The sequence below is a fragment of the Triticum dicoccoides genome, chromosome 7A, assembly GCF_002162155.2.
Source record: "Triticum dicoccoides isolate Atlit2015 ecotype Zavitan chromosome 7A, WEW_v2.0, whole genome shotgun sequence".
In the NCBI taxonomy this organism is placed as follows: domain Eukaryota; kingdom Viridiplantae; phylum Streptophyta; class Magnoliopsida; order Poales; family Poaceae; genus Triticum; species Triticum dicoccoides.
Window position 1 is genome coordinate 363,942,498 of NC_041392.1, and position 22,015 is coordinate 363,964,512.

The following is a 22,015-nucleotide window of genomic DNA, read 5'->3' on the forward strand; positions in this document are numbered from 1 at the left end:
GCGCGCCCGCTAGCGCCGCCGCCTCCCTCGGCTCCGGTGCCCGCCGCCGCCACGTCCTTCCACCGCTCCGCCGCGCGCCGCTCGTCCGCCGGCCGGCCGGAGCCGCGCCGCGCCGCCTCCGCCGTCGCCTCCCCGGACGCCGCGCCAAGGCCCGGCCGCCGCCGTCCTCGACCCTTCTCGCCAGCAAGCCGCCGCCCGGCCTCCTCTTCTCCTCCGGTGAACCTCGGCGTCCGTGCCCCGGCGAGATCGGATCCAGATCCGGTTGCTACAGTAAACCCTAATCCGGAGGTTGATTTTTTTCACTAAGTCCCAGAAATTTCAGTCCATGTGCACATGTTCGCGACCCCGTAACTTTGCATCCCTAGCTCCGATTCATGCATATAGGATATCAAAATGTTCACCTCAGAGAGTACCTCATTTCATTCCATTGTATCATTCTCATTTGAGCTCATCTGGATGCCCGAAATGCTATTAGAAGAGGGCTACTTGAGTTAATTGCCAGATCTGTTACTCCGTTTAGCCCTTCTGTCATTTTTGCCATGATTAATGTGTGCATGCTATGCCCATGAGTTCTACATGTGTTTTGTTAAGGGTTTTGTCATCTTTCCAGAGGTGCAACCCATGTATTTTTTGGATGTGTGTGGTGACTTGTGCAAGCTTGCAAAATGGTGCACTTGCTAATTCTGTTTTCAGGGACTTAGTAATTTCACTAAGTCCTTGAGCTGTTTATCTCATGATGCCATATGTTCATGTTGTTTCCTAGTGATCCGTGCCTCTTTTGAGGATGATCAGTAAGGGTGTTTTGTTAATATTGTAGTGCTCTATCCATACATGTCTTTGTTTGCAATTATGGAGCACCCTAGCTTGAGTCAATCGAGCTCTACTTTTGCTACTTTGTGAATCTGGGCAGATTGTCAACTTGTTTGCAATTTTGCCGATGATGTTGTAGTTGATCCGTGCATGCTATGCTATTGTTCTTGCCATGTATAGCTTGCATTTTGTGCCTTCTTGATGGATGTATGCTTGTATTGTCATTACTTGCTCTGTAGTGAGTGCATCGAGCTCGTAAACATGCCTACTTGAGTTATATTTCAGCATGTGTCAGTTTTCACTGTCTGAAAACTGATTATGTTTTTCCTATGTTCACGTGCATGCAATTGTATTTTCTGATCCCTTTTGGCTCAAGGTCACTAATGGACTTTTGTTAAGCTCTTTGAGTAGCTCCAGGCCATGCTTTACTTTGCCATGTTCAGGCCCTGTAGCATGTAGCTTTGTTGCTCCGAAGAGGGCTACCTGATCTGAAATTCCAGGCAAGTGTTATTTTCACTAAGTCCGAGATCTGTTTGTCATATGCATTTTTGCCATGCTTGTTTGAACCTGTTAATGAATGATTTGGCCATAGCTCAGTGCTAGACTTTTGTTAAGCATCTTGTGTGCATCCCTTCCATGTATTTTGTTGTCATGTTTGGGTGCTGTAGCATGTTCATTTCGTTGCGTTTAGATGCCTACTTGCTGTAAATCGCAGACCGGTGTCATTTTTGAATCGCTTGCCATTTCCAAACCGTAACTCCGATTCCGGCGTTCTTTATATCGTTTTCAAGCGATTTCGTCTCATCTTTCCAGTGGCATACTTGGATTTCCAAGTTGAGGCCAGGTTCATGCATTTCCTGTCATATCTTGCATTTTGCATCCCGCATCGCATCCCGCATAGCATATCATCTTTGCACCATATTGCTTGATCTTGCACGTGGTTGATTGTGTCCTTGTTGCTTGTTTGTCTTGTTTGGGTAGAGCCGGGAGACGAGTTCGCTAACGAGGAGCCCGTTGAGTTTGCTTTCGAGGACCCAGTCAACTCTGACAACTGTGCAGGCAAGATGATCATACCCTCGAAATCACTACTATCTTTGTTATGCTTGTTTGCTCGCTCTTTTGCTATGCCAATGCTATGATGCCTACCATTTGCTTTCAAGCCTCCCAAATTGCCATGTCAAACCTCTAACCCACCATTGTCCTAGCAAACCCTTGATTGGCTATGTTACCGCTTTGCTCAGCCCCTCTTATAGCGTTGCTAGTTGCAGGTGAAGATTGGAGGCCGTTCCTTGTTGGAACATTTATTTACTTGTTGGGATATCATTATATTATCTTGTTATTTTAATGCATCTATATACTTGGTAAAGGGTGGAAGGCTCGGCCTCTCGCCTAGTGTTTTGTTCCACTCTTGCCGCCCTAGTTTCCGTCATATTGGTGTTATGTTCCCGGATTTTGCGTTCCTTACGCGGTTGGGTTATAATGGGAACCCCTTGATATTTCGCCTTGAATTAAAGCTTTTCCAGCAATGCCCAACATTGGTCTTACCATTTGCCACCTAGCCTCTTTTGAGGATGATCAGTAAGGGTGTTTTGTTAATATTGTAGTGCTCTATCCATACATGTCTTTGTTTGCAATTATGGAGCACCCTAGCTTGAGTCAATCGAGCTCTACTTTTGCTACTTTGTGAATCTGGGCAGATTGTCAACTTGTTTGCAATTTTGCCGGTGATGTTGTAGTTGATCCGTGCATGCTATGCTATTGTTCTTGCCATGTATAGCTTGCATTTTGTGCCTTCTTGATGGATGTATGCTTGTCTTGTCATGACTTGCTCTATAGTGAGTGGATCGAGCTCGTAAACATGCCTACTTGAGTTATATTTCAGCATGTGTCAGTTTTCACTAAGTCTGGAAACTGATTATGTTTTTGCTATGTTCACGTGCTTGCAATTGTATTTTCTGATCCCTTTTGGCTCAAGGTCACTAAGGGACTTTTGTTACGATCTTTGAGTAGCTCCAGGCCATGCTTTACTTTGCCATGTTCAGGCCTTGTAGCATGTAGTTTTGTTGCTCCGAAGAGGGCTACCTGATTTGAAATTCCAGGCAAGTGTTAATTTCACCAAGTCTGAGATCTATTTGTCATATGCATTTTTGCCATGCTTGTTTGAACCTGTTAATGAATGATTTGACCGTAGCTCAGTGCTAGACTTTTGTTAAGCATCTTGTGTGCATCCCTGCCATGTATTTTGTTGTCATGTTTGGGTACTGTAGCATGTTCATTTCGTTGCGTTTAGATGCCTACTTGCTGTAAATCGCAGACCGGTGTCATTTTCGAATCGCTTGCCATTTCCAAACCGTAACTCCGATTCCGGCGTTCTTTATATTGTTTTCAAGCGATTTCCTCTCATCTTTCCAGTGGCACACTTGGATTTCCAAGTTGAGGCCAGGTTCATGCATTTCCTGTCATATCTTGCATTTTGCATCCCGCATCGCATCCCGCATAGCATATCATCTTTGCACCGTATTGCTTGGTCTTGCACGTGGTTGATTGTGTCCTTGTTGCTTGTTTGTGTTGTTTGGGTAGAGCCGGGAGACGAGTTCGCTAACGAGGAGCCCGTTGAGTTTGCTTTCGAGGATCCAGTCAACTCTGACAACTGTGCAGGCAAGATGATCATACCCTCGAAATCACTACTATCTTTGCTATGCTAGTTTGCTCGCTCTTTTGCTATGCCAATGCTATGATGCCTACCATTTGCTTTCAAGCCTCCCAAATTGCCATGTCAAACCTCTAACCCACCATTGTCCTAGCAAACCGTTGATTGGCTATGTTACCGCTTTGCTCAGCCCCTCTTATAGCGTTGCTAGTTGCAGGTGAAGATTGGAGGCCGTTCCTTGTTGGAACATTTATTTACTTGTTGGGATATCATTATATTATCTTGTTATTTTAATGCATCTATATACTTGGTAAAGGGTGGAAGGCTCGGCCTCTCGCCTAGTGTTTTGTTCCACTCTTGCCGCTCTAGTTTCCGTCATATCGGTGTTATGTTCCCGGATTTTGCGTTCCTTACGCGGTTGGGTTATAATGGGAACCCCTTGATATTTCGCCTTGAATTAAAGCTTTTCCAGCAATGCCCAACATTGGTCTTACCATTTGCCACCTAGCCTCTTTTTCCCTTGGGTTTCCGGAGCCCGAGGGTCATCTTATTTAAACCCCCCCGGGCCAGTGCTCCTTTGAGTGTTGGTCCGACCGAGTAGACTACGGGGCCACCTCGGGGCAACTTGAGGGTTGGTTTTACTCGTAGGATGTCTCATCTAAGTGTGCCTGAGAACGAGATATGTGCAGCTCCTATCGGGATTTGTCGGCACATTCGGGCGGTGTTGCTGGTCTTGTTTTAACCTGTCGAAGTGTCTTGAGTTACCGAGATACCGAGTATGATCGGAACGTCTTGGGAGGAGGTCTATTCCTTTGTTGACCGTGAGAGCTTGTTATGGGCTAAGTTGGGACTCCCCTGCAGGGATTTGAACTTTTGAAAGCCGTGCTCGCGGTTATGGGCAGATGGGAATTTGTTAATGTCTGGTTGTAGATAACTTGAACCTTAATTAATTAAAATGAATCAACTGAGTGTGTTACCGTGATGGCCTCTTCTCGACGGAGTCCGAGAAGTGGACACGGTGTTGGAGTAATGTTTGCGCAGGTTGCTCTCTAGTTTCTCGCTCGCGCTTTGCCTCCTCTTCTCGCTCTCTTTTGCGTATAAGTTAGCCACCATATTTTTGCTAGTCGCTTGCTGCAGCTCCACTCATATTTACCTTGCCATACCTATAAGCATAATAGTCTTGATCGCGAGGGTGCGAGATTGCTGAGTCCCTGTGGCTCAAAGATTACTATTACACCAGATGCAGGGCCTGATGATTCCACTCTAGGAGATGCATATGAGCTCAAGTGGGAGTTCGACGAAGACTCTCAACGATACTATGTTTCTTTTCCCGATGATCAGTAGTGGTGCCTAGTTGGGGGTGAATGGGACCGTTGTCGCATGTTGGGTTCTCTTTTATTTTGGCACCGTAGTGGGGCCATGAGTGTTTGGATGATGTAATGTTATTTATGTACTTGATTGACGTGGCGAGTGTAAGCCAACTATGTTATCTCCCCTTTATTTATTTATATTACATGGGATGTTGTGAAGATTGCCTAACTTGCGACATATGCCTTCAATGCGATTATGCCTCTAAGTCGTGCCTCGACACGTGGAAGATATAGTCGCATCGAGGGTGTGACACTAACCCACAGGTCTTTTCCCAGGATCTTACCTAACTCTTCTAATTTTCTTGATGTTACTCTCAAATTCTTTTCCAAGTTTGACGTAAGAATGAATTGTCATCAGTCAAATGTCTTTCTCCAAGATCTTTCCAATTCTTTCATCGTTGGTTCAACCTTCCTATCCTTCATTGTTTCGAAGTGCCTCAATAATCATGGTGGTGTTTATCATCGTCATTCTCAACATTTGAAGACCGAAGAAGATTTTCTCTTAAATCTTATCCGTTCTCTCAAAGATTCGTGATTCTAGCTTGATGCCATCCTCTCATAATTATTTTCAATTGTGAGATATTATTTTCACCAATCCGGAGCAATTCAGGAGTATTTTTTAGTTTGATTCTTTAGAGCCCATCATCTCAGAATTATTCATTCTAGCTTTCAGCTCCCGTTCTCCTAATCTTACCGGTGCATCGTTCAAATATCCTCTAATCAGTTCATGATCTCTTTGTTCTCATGTATCTAAATCCTAGCAAGTATCTTCATTCATTTCCCAATTCTTCCCGGTGAATTGTGCTTTTGCTACTTTCATGTTCAATTATTACAGCGGTTTGTTCAAGATTCCTCTTCTCTTGTTATCATATCAATTAACTTGTTCTCTCATAATCCTACTAACGACGCGTCGAAGACCTTCCCAAGTTTGCACTATATCTCTCTTAATCTTTTCTACGGGAATAAGTAGTATGCCAAATCTGTTGCTTATCATCAATTTAAATTGGTGAAGGATACGCTTAACATAATTCTTATTCTTGCTTCATCCAAATGATGGATTCATTCTTCCGGAGTTTGTTCATGATGAATAAATTCTCGGTTTCAATTGTTTCATCTTTTCTTTTCCGGAGTTCCAAGCTCTCTCAATTATATCATCACGAATATCCATCTAAATTATTACAAGGCTTCACCTTGTGTTTTCAACTTATCTTTCTTTTTATCATCATTTTGTTACCATAGTTCTTCATGGAGGCTCTACTTCGTGGTTCGTCAAGGATTCCTTTCATTCTTCATTTGTCCACTAGATTTTTCTCTTGAAGTTATGATCCTCCAAGCTTTACTCTAAAATGAACGTGGTGCTCAACACATGTTTGTTTTGAGGAGATCAAGTAGTCCTCTTCTTGCATTATGAAGTGTGATTCTTTCTACCTTATCTTTTCAGGTGGTGCTATATCTTTTCTCGACAATTTCCATTCTTGTTTCGTGATTCAAGTGTTGTCAAGAATGAGGTATTTTAAATCCATCAATCTCTTCATTGGAGTTATATTGGGTTATATTTCACCTAAAGCCTTCCCTAAGGATTGTTTCTATTTATGGTGCTCATAAATGACCCAAGTTCTTCATTTATCCTCCCGGTGAAATAAGGTTTCTCGTCCCCTTGTTCATATCAATCCAATCTATTGTTTCGTTAGTGGCAGAATTTCACCTCAAGATTTCAAGATGTTTTCCGTAAGCCCACAACAAGCTTACTCTTTCCGTTGTTGGTTTTCTAACAACTCCGTTCGACCCTTCTCCTAAAGATGCTTTTCAAGCTCATTTGAGGTAGAAGATGTTGTTTTTTTCCTCCGTTCTTTTGATTCCATTCTTACATTTGTTCCGGAGGCATTATGACATTGCTCTATTCGACCCATCATCTTGTTTTGTCAAGATCATGTTCAATTCCTTCCATTTACAGTCGGAGTGCTGCCCAAATTATATCATTCTTAGGCCTTCTCTATCTTGTGTAACCGGAGTGTGGTGTCTATCATTCCTCTTCTAACCGGTCTCTCATCCAAGTGCTTTCATTTTGCCAAGTTCATATTCTTTACCTTCCATTTACAACCGGAGTGTTGTCATAAGTGATCTTTATCGTTCCTTGTACATCTCGTTTCAACCGGAGTGCTTGCATGTACTTCTTGTCCATTGTAACACTTTACTTATGTCTTTCAACCTACAAGGTTCTCGCAATGTTCCTTATCCCTCTTTTACAACGAAGTATTTTCAACTTCTTGAATCTTTGTTGGATTCCTCCTTCCAATTTGTTTAACCTCTCAAGGTTGATTGGTTTCACTCGTTTGTCAAAGAAGCAACTTTGTTTTACCTCTTCCTCTTCCGTTTTCTCTCCGGTTCCATCCTAGATCTCGGGACGAGATCCTCTTGTAGTGGTGGAGTGTTGTAATGCCCCAAGACCAGAGCTTCATATGCCTTCCATGTTTTCCGAGTTTCGTCGGGTGATTTCTTTTGTCTGTTGCATTCATCTTTGCATCTTGAGCATTGCATCATGTCATCATGCCATCATGCCATTTCATTTTTTTAAACTCAACCAAATAAAATGCATAGATCTTTGGTCTATTTAAATTGAGGAAACACACGTGGTGATTTCTATTTATAACATATGTCCTCCCAATATTATTAGGGAGCTACAAAAATATATTCCATTAATTTGGAATTTACCGCAACACACGTGCATGTTAATTCCATTCCTTTCCTTCTTCAAGTTTTGGCTCTCTAACTTTTCCTAATTCTTTTCCCATCTATCGAGGCTATTTCTTTAATCTCAACATTTTTTAGCACTTCTAAAACCTAGCCCCAATTCAAACCCATTTGAATGATATTCAAATGAGTTTGAATTTAAATCTTGAATTCATGCCAACTTCTATCTTCTTGGATCAACCTCAGTTTTGTGGGTCCGGAAAATTATCCGCGTGTCCTACTTCTTCCCCAATACCTCCTATCTTCTCCTTTTCTTCCTTGTTATTTTCTGTTTATAGAAAATAAGAGAGGGAAAGAAGGGAGCCCAACAGGCCATTTAGGCCTAGCCGCACCTAAACCTAGCCGGCCCAAGGGGCATGCCCGATCCCATCTCTCCCTCTCCCTCGTCTCCACCCCGCCGCCAGGAGACCCACGTTCGATCCCATATCCTCTCCCTTTCCCTCCTCCACTTCCGTCCAGCGCCGCCAGAGGAGTCCCTCTCCTCAATCTCCCTCTAACCCCTGCTATGGCACTGCACCTTGCCCTGAGCTCACGACTGCTCCGCTCCTCCTGCCATGCTCCAGCGTTGTGCCGCTGCATCCTTGCTGCGCGCCAAGGTGCTGCCTCCTCTGCACGTCGCTCCCGAGGCCCGCGAGCCTCCCGCACACCGCCGTGCTCTCCCGCCTCCTCCCTGGCGAGAACAGTCATGGCCAGAGCTCTTCTTGCCCCATGCGCCGCTGCTCGTCTATGGTCGCCACCCTATGTGCTCCGCCGCCCTGCGCCTCCACCTCGCTGGACCTGCTCCATCCTCCGCGTTCTCCCGCCTTGCAGATCCTCCGCTGCTGCCGCACCTTCACCACCTTGCTGCCTGTCGCCTTCAAACCCTCCACCCGCGTCCTACACACCGCTGCCCCGAGCGCCCGTGTCCTCGAGCACCCACCGAGTCGGGAGCAACTCCATCGTCTGGCACCCGTTCTCCCCTTCATCGGTGCCTTGTTGCGCCACCTTGGTTGTGGTATGCCGCTGCCCGTTTTGACGTTGCTAAGACCATCGGACCCAGAATGCAAGACTGCCTACATGGATTATTCAAGTACCACGATGACGGTTGTTCGCCAAGTACACCTTCGAATGGCCAAGTTCCTCTTCAAAATGAACGACTACACGGTGTTGTGCCAAGTACCACGATGGCCGGAGCCCTTGGACCAGTCAAGTTCATCTACGAAAACATGTATGACCGTCATCGAAACTGCAAAGTACCTCTACGCACGGATATCGCCAAGTACCACGATACCGATGACATCCACTACTACTGTCGTCGAGGGTTTCGTCAAGTTCAACTACATTGGCAACGAACGGTGACGACCCCGAACATATACGGACATGTACGACTACCGTTGCTCGAAGAACCGCGGTTCACAAGCGCCATGTACAACTATTGTCGCCGTGGATTTGACAAGTTCGCGAGTACGACTACTTCCCACGACTACCCTCGAGGACTTTGGTTCCATCAAGTTCGACGACAACATGGGTACAACTACCGCAGCTGTGATTTTCGACAAGACGTCATGTACCTCTACTTCCACTACCGCCTCGATGATCACCAATGACCGATAGTACCACTAATTCCACTACAACCGTCCCGAGAATGCCTACTTCCCCCTACACCGCATAGAACTCGACCCGTATCGAAAATGCACGCTTCGAAGGTATAACCCCGAGACGACCATCCGAGAATGAATACTTTTGTGGTATGAGATGTTCGTGTTTGCACAGTGTCCGAGCTGTCGTTGCACATTCCTCCTCGTTTGCCATGCCGTCGACTCGTGGGAAACCCGGTTACCGGGAGCACCCCACCATTCATCATGACACGCTCCCGTCACACTTTCCTTTGCACCGACACCTCAATCGCATTACCAGAACCGATATGTTACCATGGCATCATTTTCGGATTCGTTGCCGTGGCACCCATTTCGTTTCTGCCACGATACAAATGCTTCATAATATGCTCATGTCAACTTTTAATAAAAATTGCATAAAACTTGCACATGTCATCCGCATCATGATAACAACATCAAGAATGTTTAAAATTCTTGTTTTCTTTAAATTGCTACATGCATATGGGGATTTACCGAAATTGTTGTTTGTTATTTCTGGCCTCATTTAAAATGCCTTTAATAGGTAGTTTACTTTTGCCTCACCTCTTGCCATGTTTAACAACGTTTAATATTGTTGGGTACATAAACGGGAGAGAACTAAATAAATGAATGTGGTGTTTCATCAATATGCAACATGTTGCATATTGAGCTCCACTTAACTTGTAGTTTTGTTTGTGTACTCTGCCATGCCACGTTTCATTAAACCGGACATGCATCATACTTGTTTGTGCACCATGCCATGTTTGTGATGTTTGTTTACCATGTTGTTTGCTCCTTTCCAGTGTTGCTTCTTCTTGTTAGTTCCGGTAATGTCGCGTTTGTGAGGATCCGTTCGACTGCGGTCGTTTGTCTTCTTCATGGACTCGTTCTTCTTCCTTGCGGGATTTCAGGCAAGATGACCATACCCTCGAAATCATTTCTATCTTTGCTTGCTAGTTGTTCGCTCTATCGCTATGTCGCGCTACCTACCACTTGTTATATCATGCCTCCCTTATTGCCATGTCAAGCCTCTAACCCACCTTCCTAGCAAACCGTTGCTTGGCTAAGTTACCGCGTTTTCTCAGCCCCTCTTATAGCGTTGTTAGTTGCAGGTGAAGTTGAAGATTGTTCCATGTTGGGACATGGATATGTTGGGATATCACAATATCTCTTATTTAATTAATGCATCTATATACTTGCTAAAGGGTGGAACGCTCGGCCTTGTGCCTGGTGTTTTGTTCCACTCTTTCCACCCTAGTTTCCGTCATACCAGTGTTATGTTCCTTGATTTTGCATTCCTTACGCGGTTGGGTGTTATGGGAACCCCTTCATAGTTCGCTTTGAATAAAACTCCTCCAGCAAGGCCCAACCTTGGTTTTACATTTGCCTAACAACCTAAGCCTTTTTCCCTTGGGTTTCCGGAGCCCGAGGGTCATCTTATTTTAACCCCCCGGGCCAGTGCTTTTCTAAGTATTGGTCCGAACTAGAGCACCGTGCGGGACCGTCCCTTGGCAACTTGGGTTATGTTGGTACATGTACGCTTAGCTTATCCGGTGTGCCCTGAGAGCGAGATACGTGCAGCTCCTATCTGGATTTGTCGGCACATCCGGGCGGTCTTACTGGTCTTATTTTACCATTTGTCGAAATGTCTTGTAACCGGGATTCCGAGACTGATCGGGTCTACCCGGGAGAAGGAATATCCTTCGTTGACCGTGAGAGCTTGTGATGGGCTAAGTTGGGACACCCCTGCAAGGTTTAAACTTTCGAAAGTCGTGCCCGCGGTTATGAGGCAGATGGAAATTTGTTAATGTCCGGTTGTAGGAACTTGACACTTGACTTAATTAAAATGCATCAACCGCGTGCGTATTCTTGATGGTCTCTTCTCGGTAGAGTCCGTGAAGTGAACACGGTTCTTGTGTTATGATTGTGCGTAAGTAGTTTCAGGATCACTTCTTGATCACTTTTAGCTTACGACCGTTGCGTTGCTTCTCTTCTCGCTCGTATTTGTGTATGTTAGCCACCATATTCTGCTTAGTGCTTGCTGCAGCTCCACCCCTTTACCCCCATCCTACCTATAAGCTTAAATAGTCTTGATCTCGCGGGTGTGAGATTGCTGAGTCCTCGTGACTCACAGATACCTCCAAACAGTTGCAGGTGAAGATGATACCAGTGCAGGTGACGCAACCGAGCTCAAGTGGGAGCTCGTTGAAGATCTTGGCCGTTGTTTTGTTTCGTTTCCTTTTTTATCAGTAGTGGAGCCCAGTCGGGACAATCGGGGATCTAGCATTTTGGGTTATCTTCTTTTATTTTGGTTCCGTAGTCGGACCTTGATTGTATTTTGGATGATGTATGTTTAACTTGTATTTGTGTGAAGTGGCGATTGTAAGCCAACTCTTTATCCCTTTCTTATTCAGTACATGGGATGTGTGAAGATTACCCCTCTTGCAACAAGCCTACCATGCGGCTATGCCTCTAAGTCATGCCCTGACACATGGGAGATATAGCCGCATTGTGGGTGTTACATTTGTTCTTTCGTGAAATTATTCGCTTGCATGGTGTGCCAAATACTATTGTTTCAAATCGTGACACTAAATTTCTTAGCCACTTTTGGAGATGTTTATGGGCTAAATTGGGGACTAAACTACTTTTTCGTACTACTTGTTCATTGCACATTTTCTACTTGTTCATTGCACATTTTCACCCCCAAACTGATGGACAAACTGAGGTAGTCAATAGAACATTTTCTACTATGCTTAGGGCTGTTTTGAAGACTAATAAGAAAATGTGGGAAGAATGCTTGCCTCATATTGAATTTGCTTATAATTGTTCATTGCATTCTACTACTAAGATGTGTCCTTTTGAAATTGTGTATGGTTTCCTACCTCGTGCACCTATTGATTTGTTGCCTCTTCCATCTTCAAAGAAGGTTAATTTTGATGCTAAAAACATGATGAATTGATTTTAAAAATGCATGAGTTAACTAAGGAAAACATTGAGCGTATGGATGCTAAATATAAACTTGCTGGAGATAAGGGTAGAAAACATGTTGTGTTTGCACCTGGAGATCTTGTTTGGTTACATTCGCGTAAGGATAGATTTACTAATTTGCACAAATCAAAGCTAATGCCACGTGTTGATGGTCCTTTTAAGGTGTTAGAGAAAATAAATGATAATGCATATAAACTTGAGCTGCCTGCAGATTTTGGGATTAGTCCCACTTTTAACATTGTAGATTTGAAGTCTTATTTGGGTGAGGAAGATGAGCTTCCGTCGAGGACGACTTCATTTCAAGAAGGGGAGGATGATGAGGACATCAATACCATTGTTACACCCACAGCCCCTGCTGCTATACATACTGGACCAATTACTAAAGCTCACGCACACCAATTAAATTACTAGGTACTCTCGTTTCTTGGTAACGATTCTAATGTTCAGGAGAATATGATGCTACCTAAATTGGATAATTTTTTGCTTACAAATGAAGGGCCTAGGTTGGACAAGAAAAATGAACCTTCGAGCAAGTTCAAGCATGGAGATGATGGCATGCACAAGGGGAAAAAGAACGGGGTTACAAGTGATAATTCCAGGACTTTGAAGCCACCATAATGAGTGCATGAAGCCTTGGACGAAATATACAAGATGCCACTTCATAAATTTCGTCCACAGGCTATCCTAGGTGATGCGTCACCTTATTTTTGGGCCAGGCCCATGTAATTTTGAAATACTTGATTATAGGTTGTTTTTAGAGTCTGTATGTATGGGGAAACAAGAGTTAGGGTTGGTTTCGGACCCCTCCTCCAAGGGCCACGAAATCCCCCCCCCTCTCTCCTCCATATATATAGCCCTTAGGGCATCATTTAGACTTTGGGTTTTGTTTAGATTAAAGTGTGCCATAGCTGCAACTTCGCGTACTTCGTTTGTGTTCAACGACCAGACAAAGGCGTCACAGAACCCCACCTTCATTAATAAAGTTTTCCTCTTTTATTCGCAATATCCAGATTGCAATCTCAGTTTCTTGTTTGTTCTCCGTTTGCTCACAGGAAAGCTTGATAGAGGCGAAGGTGTCCCTATGTTTCGATGAGATAGATATCATTTTCTGTGGGAGTCGACTTTGACGATCCGACTACGAACGTGCGAAGGCGTCGCGCCTTAGCAATCGCTAAACCAACTTCTAAGGGTTATTGACCACGCCGGAGCACGACCAACCTGACCACGAGGGTCTATTTCGTGCGAGCAAACGAAGAACAAGCAAGAAACTGAGATTGCTATCTGGATATTGCGAATAAAAGAGGAAAGCTTTATTAATGAAGGTGGGGTTCTATGACGTCTCGGTCTGGTCGTTGGACACAAACGAAGTGCGCGAAGTTGCAGCTATGTCGAACTTTTAATCTAAATGAAACCCAAGGAAAAAGCTACTAGATGGATCTATTTATATAGGAGCAAGGGGTGGATGCCAAGGAGGTGGAAGGACGTCCCAAGGTAGCCTAAAACCAACCCTAGGTCGTACAAGGCTCATGGGCCCAAGTGGAGGTGATGCAACACCTTTGGACTTGTTCTTTGACTCGGATTCTGCTGCAGTGTCAGATTGTTTCGTCGATATCTCAATGGTCCGGACGAATTTGAAGGTGAATCCAATTGGGTTGGAAAGAGCATGAAATCTAATTTCCAACAAAAAATGAATCACCCAATTCAGAGTCCGTATGAAAAAGTTGTTGGCGTTTTGAGTCAGGTATGTGTGTGCAGTCCGAATCTGAATCCAAAACGTGAGAGACTTGGACTCTATCTTCTCTTGACCCAAAAGTGACGTGAGAGGACTTTTTGAACAGAACCTAAACTTATCCTTTTCCCTTATCTTCATATATGGATTGTAGAAATGTCCCATACACTACAATTAGACAAAACACAGAAGTGTGTGAAGTATTTTTTGTTCTGGATAACATAAATAGATTATTGAATAGTTTGCACTAGAAATCACCTGACAAATATGCATGTATGCAATATTTTTGGTCGTATCCAAGGTAGTCATGTCCTCATCATCCTCCCCTTCTTGAAAACGAAGCCGTCCTCGGCGTTGCTTAATCTGAAATGTGGCTAACAAAAGAGACAAGGTGTACATGTTGTATATGTATATGTGATCCATTTTTACTTCACTTGGTTTTTGCATAAATGACACATGTATACAAGAGTAATTTTCATAGTTCATAAAATCTGAAGCCAAAATATTATCACAAGAAGTAGAAGGCATGGAAATATTGCAACTCAGTTTGCACATATAAGTGAAGTTCTTATTCATATCAAAGGATTGACAATGTTCATCATTAAACCATCCCAACATTGGTGAATAAACCTTACTTGTATCAAATTTACATGCTACAACATGCTTAAATAAGCAAACATGTAATAAGTCATTTGACACAGAATCATCACCAAAATTAGAGGTCATATCAAAATGATTAAACATTGGTTCTTTTGCATCAACAGTTAATTCAATGGGTGCACTCAAAATTGTTGGTATTTCAGTTGTTTGATCACATGACTCATTCATGACAGTAACAAGATTCTCTAAAATAGGTGGTGTGCTCAAATCAAGAGGTAACTCAACACATGATGCATTCAAGTTAACTAGACAAGCATCATTCTCATGTGAAGTTATATCATCAATACCTTTATTGTTACCTTGTCGCAAAGACGTAACTGATGTAGGTACGAACATTGACAATGTACCATACTCTTGAGATGATGTCGTGCTCACAATCCGAGGTAGGGCTGCTCTAGTAGGTGCAACGGTGGAGGAACTAACCGACGGTGGTGATCATGAACTGGAATAGTAGTTGTTGTAGTCACCCAATGCATCCTCCTGTATCTGTCTCTCAAAGGTACAAGCACGAACATACATACCAGTAATGCAACAAGGAATATACTAAAATCTTGCCTGAATATCATGGTTCAAACCACCAAAAAATCTATTCATTGTATCATCCTCAGATTCTTCTATGTCACAATGATGCATATAAGATTTGAACTCTTGGTAGTAAGCATGAACAATGTTGTTGCCTTGTTTAAATTGTTCAAATTTGCGAAGCAATTCATGACGATAGTCAGAAGGGAAAAATTGTTGTCTCATTACATATTTCAAATCTTTCCCAGTTGTGGGTTGGTTATCAATGTTTTTTTACAATGCACACTCCACCAAACAGAAGCAAAACCAGTAAATGCTCTAGTGATAGCTCATACTCTCTCAAGTTCAGAAAAATCATGGTGAATAAAAACTTGTTCTACTTCAAGCTCCCAAGCTAGATAAATAGCAGGATTAAATCTACCCTCAAATGATGGTAAAGAGATAACCTGACCATATGCTTGTGTGTGTTGTCCCAACTCTCGTGATGGTGAAGATGTGACCGTCGTCCAAGAACTTCTATCTCCGAAAACTGTCATGATTACTAGAAATAAGAAACAAAATTCGAGAATAATGTTCTTATGAACTACTAGGATGTTGTTGTAAAGTGCTCACAGTAAAGCAAATATCAATATCTTACAAGTTCTTACCATGCGGCAGGTGGTGACAAGAAATCAGCGGTATCAGCAGATTGTGTAAAGCGATTGCTAGGGGAACGTACGTATACACGGTGTAGAAATATGTGGAGCTAGGTTGGCTATATATGGTAGCAAAAGATTAGCAATAATCAATTCAGAGATGCAATGCTGAATAAACGCTCAACGACGGTACTGTGCTAGTCCTAAGCAAGACCGGACTGGAGACGCGAGCCTGGAACACTAATGAGGTCACGCCGTAGCACAACTAGCATCAATAAAGGATATGAAGTAGCTCTGGACAGCAAAATATAAGTGAAGATCACAATGGCCGTAAAGATAATGATGTGAAACAACAACCAACTAGGATATATCAACAACTTTCTCTCCAACTTTCCTCTGGAAAAAATTGTGCCAATTTTTCAATAATTTTTTTAAAGAATGGTATTGACTCAAGCTTTCAATCACAAAAGGAATAACTCAATTCCGAGTTGATATGAGGAGTCAAAAAATTCTAAAACTGGCATGAAAAACTGAAATAAGCTGTGTTCATGAACTTCGGAGGGCAAAAAGACCTATTTAGAAGCCGATTTTGAGGTGCCAAATATTGAACTAGCTTCGGAAACTATTTAGATGCGTCTCGTCGCTAGCTTTCATTTGAGTACCTGTGGAGCCAAAACGGACTTCGTGTGAGGAAGTTATGCCTGTTTTACTGAACAATGCACAAAACATATTCCAATCCGAATTCAACTATGAGATTGAGTCTAGATAGATCTGAATTTTGTTTTTTTTTTCTTCTCTCTTTTTTTCCTCTCACTTTTTTCTTTTTCTTTCTCTTTTTTCTCTGACTTTTTTTTACTTTTTTCTCTTTTTTTTCTCTCCCTCTTTACAAAACAAACTAGATAAGATGCAGATTGGATCTAGCGAAGTTGTGAACGACCTCAACTATGATTGTGACAATGAACGATCTGTAGCACGTGGTGGAAATTTATGGATGGGTGGTGGACAGCGGAAGGAATAATGATGCAGCGGCGGCGTGACTAATGTGAACAGAACTCGAAACTCTAAACGAACTAGACACTAAGACCAGCAACTCGACACGATGATGCAACCGATAATTCAACTATGTAAGCAATGAAAAGAAAATTGCAAAGGCTCAGACTGGCTTGGACAAAGGATGAATAGATCTAACTTTTTTTGTGGATTTTTCTTGGACAATAGGTAAAAAAATAAATCTAATCTAGGAAAAATAGGAAATTCTCACCAAGCAACCTGAAAACTGATACCACTTGATAGAGGCGAGGGTGTCTCGATTTTTCGATCAGATGATAACTATAGATTTGGTAGAGCCGACTTTGATGATCCGACTACAAACGTGCATGACGTTGCGCCTTAGCAATCGCTAAACCAATCTCCTGAGGTTACTGACGATGCCAGAAGCACGGTCAGCCTGACCACGAAGGTCTATTCCTGCAAGCAATCGAGGAACGAGCAAGAATATGATAAAGTAGTCTGAATATTGCAAATATATATGAAGTATTGATAATGGTGGGGATCCGTAAGCGGTCTTTGTCTGGTCGTTGGACACAAACGAAGTACACAAAGTTGCAGCTATGGAGAACTTTTAATCTAAACAAAACCCAAGGAAAAAGATACTAGATGGATTTATTTATATAAGAGCAAGAGGTGGCGGCCAAGGAGTGAAAGGACGTCCCAAGGCAGCCTAAAACCAACCCTAGGTCGTACAAGTCTCATGGGCCCAAGTGGAGGTGATGCAACACCTTTGGACTTGTTGTTTGACTGGGATTGTGCTACAACGTCAGATTGTTTCATCGATATCACAATGCTCCGGACGAATTTGAAGGTGAATCCAATTGGGTTGGAAAGATCACGAAATCTACTTTCCAACAAAAAAAGAATCACCCAATTCGGAGTCCGTATGAAAAAGATGTTGGCGTTTTGAGTCAGGTATGTCTGTGCAGTCCGAATCTGAATCCAAAACGTGAGAGACTTGGACTCTATCTTATCTTGGCCCAAAAGTGACGTGAGAGGACTTTTTGAATAGAACCTAAACTTCGGACGTGGAGTTTGTGCACTCGAGCACATATGCTCTCTGTATCTGAGCCAATGAGTATGGCATTGGGTTATGGTCCTTCCCATTTTTTATGCACAATACGGCGGCTTTTTTAATCACCAGTTCACATCTATACGTATGCACTGTTTCGAACAGTGAGACAACATCGGGACGGACGTTATCCGTTCGCTGGGCTGATCCCCACTTCCGTCAGTGCGTCGCTAGCTGAGCCGTGGCTAGGCCATCCTGTAGAATGCTGGTCCATGGAACAGGAAAAGTGTGTTCCATTTCCTAGGATCGGACATGCGCGAGGAATCGTTGGTCGGCGACATGTGCGATAGATCAAAGGGGTGGAAGGGGAGGCCGCCTGAGGATGATGACATGCGCGAGGAATCGTTGGTCGGTGACATGTGCGATAGAGCAGAGGGGTGGAAGGGGAGGCCGCCTGAGGATGACGACGCCATGGAAGGGGATGGAGGTCATATTACAGCCTATCAAATGGTAAAATCTCACCCCTTTCGTTCCTCATCCTCTCATATCTCAATCTTCACCAGAATATCGGTGATTAAAAGTCTAGATCTAAACAGATTTTCATTGATTGAAGAGGTGGGCGACACGGAATACTGAGAGAACCGTAAGGACACATGGTGTCGGCAAGCGATGTTGAGCAGGCGCCGGCGGCAGCCAGGAGTGCGGAGGCGCAGATCTGTGAGGAAGTGGGACGTGTGGATGGCCGACGGGAAAACTCGTCGCAGGGGTCGGAGCTGTGGATGGGCAAGGTGAACCCATAAGCTGTGGGCTAACAGGTTAGTTCGATGCATACTAAGATTAACATGTAAGCAACATAGCTTGTTATTGGGATAGACTGCATGGTAAGGATAACCTTAAATAATGCATTGGATTAATGAGCTTTGCAAATCCACCCTGCATAGGTCATAATAAGACCCAGAAGCAGTGACCAGGCAATTGTGTTCTTAATTTCGTTTAACAGCTTCAGATGGCACTGGGAATGAATTTTGCGTTGTACGAAAATTACTGCTACTGTGAGACGAGAATTTAGTAATTTAATAACACAAGTTCCGTAGTTTGACAACACCAGAAATTCCCACTGGTTCTACTTTTAGCACTTTGATAGCAAAGAATTAGGAACTATGCATTATCTTGTTGATCGTCAGCTAAAAATAGGATAGTCGGTACAGATCCATGTGTCCACGATAGATGTTGGTTCACTATAACCGGATCTGCAAAAGCATTTTCATAAGAAAAATACTTTTACCATGAGACAGTTAATTATTACTTGCAAAACACAGGTTCAGTGCTTTGGATTGTCTCACTATTCTATTTTAGCACTTAGATAACACAGGAGTAGGAAATATGCAGTATCGTGTTGGTTAACAGCTAAAAATAGGCTGATCCATGTGTTTACAACAAATGCCATTTCATTAAATGTGGGTTTGCAGAAGCATGTACGTAAATAAGAATGTGTGCCCAAGTCACATTATTTGTAGACATGTTCTCCAGAAGTAAAACAATTTTCTAATGTGCCTTTTTGCTAATGAACCTGCTCTTTCAATCCGTCTTACCAATTGTGTGATTATTGAGCTGGGCATGCTATGACACCATGCCCATCGAGGGTGTCAGCTCTTGAGAAAGCAGTAATTGGCTGATAACCCATTAGAGAGTGTCGTCGTACCTACCCTAGGAATAAGTTCCGGTTCTTTGGGTGAGGCACGATTTCTAGAACCTTTCTTCTTGGGAGAAAGTTTTTGGTAACATATATGGGAAGAGCAGGTTTAATGTTGAAAGTATGACGTGTATGCAGGACATAGTTTGTGGATGCGCGGTTAGTAATGACGAGCAAGATCGCCGAATGTTATTCAATGTTGTTTTTGTGAAGTGCAACATCGGAGTTCTGTTTTAATTCTGTCTTGTTGATTTGGACAGGGGAAGAGGGGGTGGAGAACACGTCATCATCATGTCGATGTGAATGTCCTGAGCTGATAAGGTTGCTCCGAACAGATTACAATTTGTGGTACATTGCGGAGCACAGTGAGAAGCACAACCATTTTTTGTCGCCCATCAGCGGGAGACAATACATTGCCATGTCACAAGCACATTGATGTGTTATAGTGACCTTGTCAAGCAGTTTAGATAGAATAATGTCAATCTGGGAAAGTATATAGCATCATCAGAAGCTACCTTCGATCGATGGATAAGATCCCTTTTACCAAGCGGTCATGGCAGAATTTGTATGGTAAGTTCACCAAAAAACAAGCAGATGATGATGTAAGGGAAACAATGGAGGTATTTGCTGAATTAGGCTCGAAGGATCCACATCTCATGCACAGGGTGCAAGATGACACCGAAGAGAAAATTAAGAGTTGAATGGTAGCAGCCGTTTGCAGTACACTTTCTTTGGGGATGTTGTGACTTTCGACATAACTTACCACATTAACCTGTATGACATGTTTGGGCTGTTTGTTGGAGTGGATAACCATTTCCAGAGTGTGATATTGGCTTGGTACTTGTCCGTGATGAGACTATGCAGAGTTTTGAGTGGATGTTCTCACAATTCTTACGGTTGATGGGAGGGGTGGTGCCGAAGACAGCTCTAGCAGGTAGTTGCAATGGTTTTGGTTTCAATGTCTATTTTGTATTGCAGTTATTTGGGCTACCCGGTTTTTTTATAAAACTTTTGTTCTCTGTTTCTCTGACCAGAGCCGAGCCATGGAGGTTGCGATTCATAACTACTGGTCATGGGTGACTGACGGGAAACACCGTCTTGAGTTGTAGGGATCAAATGCAGAGTCCGATGGTGCAAAAACCATACATAGTGCATTGTGCGCGAGCGTGGAGAAGTTGGCTTGAAGCTTCAAACACTCGTTCAGGGCATCCCTCTTGGTTTTTGAGACATTTTTTTGTGCAGAAAGATCTGGACGTATTGTGTCAACATGGATCACTGTTGGTGAATTGCATACCGGAGCATAATTGAAATCAGGAGAAACCAAAAACCTTGGTCTGAATGTGTACATAATCTCAATGTTCCGCATGAGCCTGTATGTCTACTTGAGCTAGCTGAATGTCTACATGAGCATGTACGTTTACATGAGGTTGAGCTTTTGTGTTGGAACAAAAATTCCTGTGAAATTCTGTTTCGAAGAAAAAAAATCCTGTGAAATCTGAATGTGTACTGCTACCGTCGTCAGGATACAAAGCTAGCCTAATGTACTCCGTCTTTGCCCATCGTTAGTGCTCCGTCTGGGATGGATGGAGAGTCACGGGAAACGTCTTAATAAATGGTGCACAGGGTGGGCCATAAAGTCTGAAAATGGGACAAATACAGCTCCATATACTAGATGCTATACATGTGCATGCGCAGATCTAGAGGCAAAAGGACGCTGATGATACAGAGACCATATAAGCCCGAGCTCAGATTAGCACTTCCACTAAACTTCTCCTTTTCCCTTATCTTCATATGTCGATTCTACAAATGTCCCATACACCTACAATTAGACAAAACACAGAAGTGTGTGAAGTATTTTTTTTCTGGATTATTGAATAGTTTGCACTAGAAATCACCTAACAAATATGCATGTATGCAATATTTTTAGTCGTATCCAAGGTAGTCATGTCCTCATCAAAGCTTTATTAATGAAGGTGGGGTTCTGTGACATCTAGGTCTGGTCATTGGACACACACGAAGTACGCGAAGTTTCAGCTATGCCGAACTTTTAATCTAAACAAAACCCAGAGTCTAAACAGCGCCCTAAGGGCTGTATATATGGAGGAAAAGGAGGGAATTTCGTGGCCCTTGGAGGAGGTGTCCGAAACCAACCCTAACTCTTGTTTCCCGACACATACAGACTCTAAAAATAACCTATACTTATGTATTTCAAAAATACATGGGCTTGGTCCAATAATAAGGTGACGCGACACCTAGAATAGCCTCTGGACGAAATTTATGAAGTGGCATCTTGTATATTTCGTCCAAGGCTTCATGCACTCCTTATGGTGGCTTCAAAGTCCTGAAATCATCACTTGTAACTCCGTTCTTGATCCCCTTGCGCATGCCATCATCTCCATGCTTGGTCTTGCTCCAGTGTTCATCCCTCTTATCCATGTTAGGCCCTTCATTTGTAAGCAAAACAAATGTATCCAATTTAGGCAGCATCATATTCTCATGAACATTAGAATCATTACCAAGAAACGAAAGTAC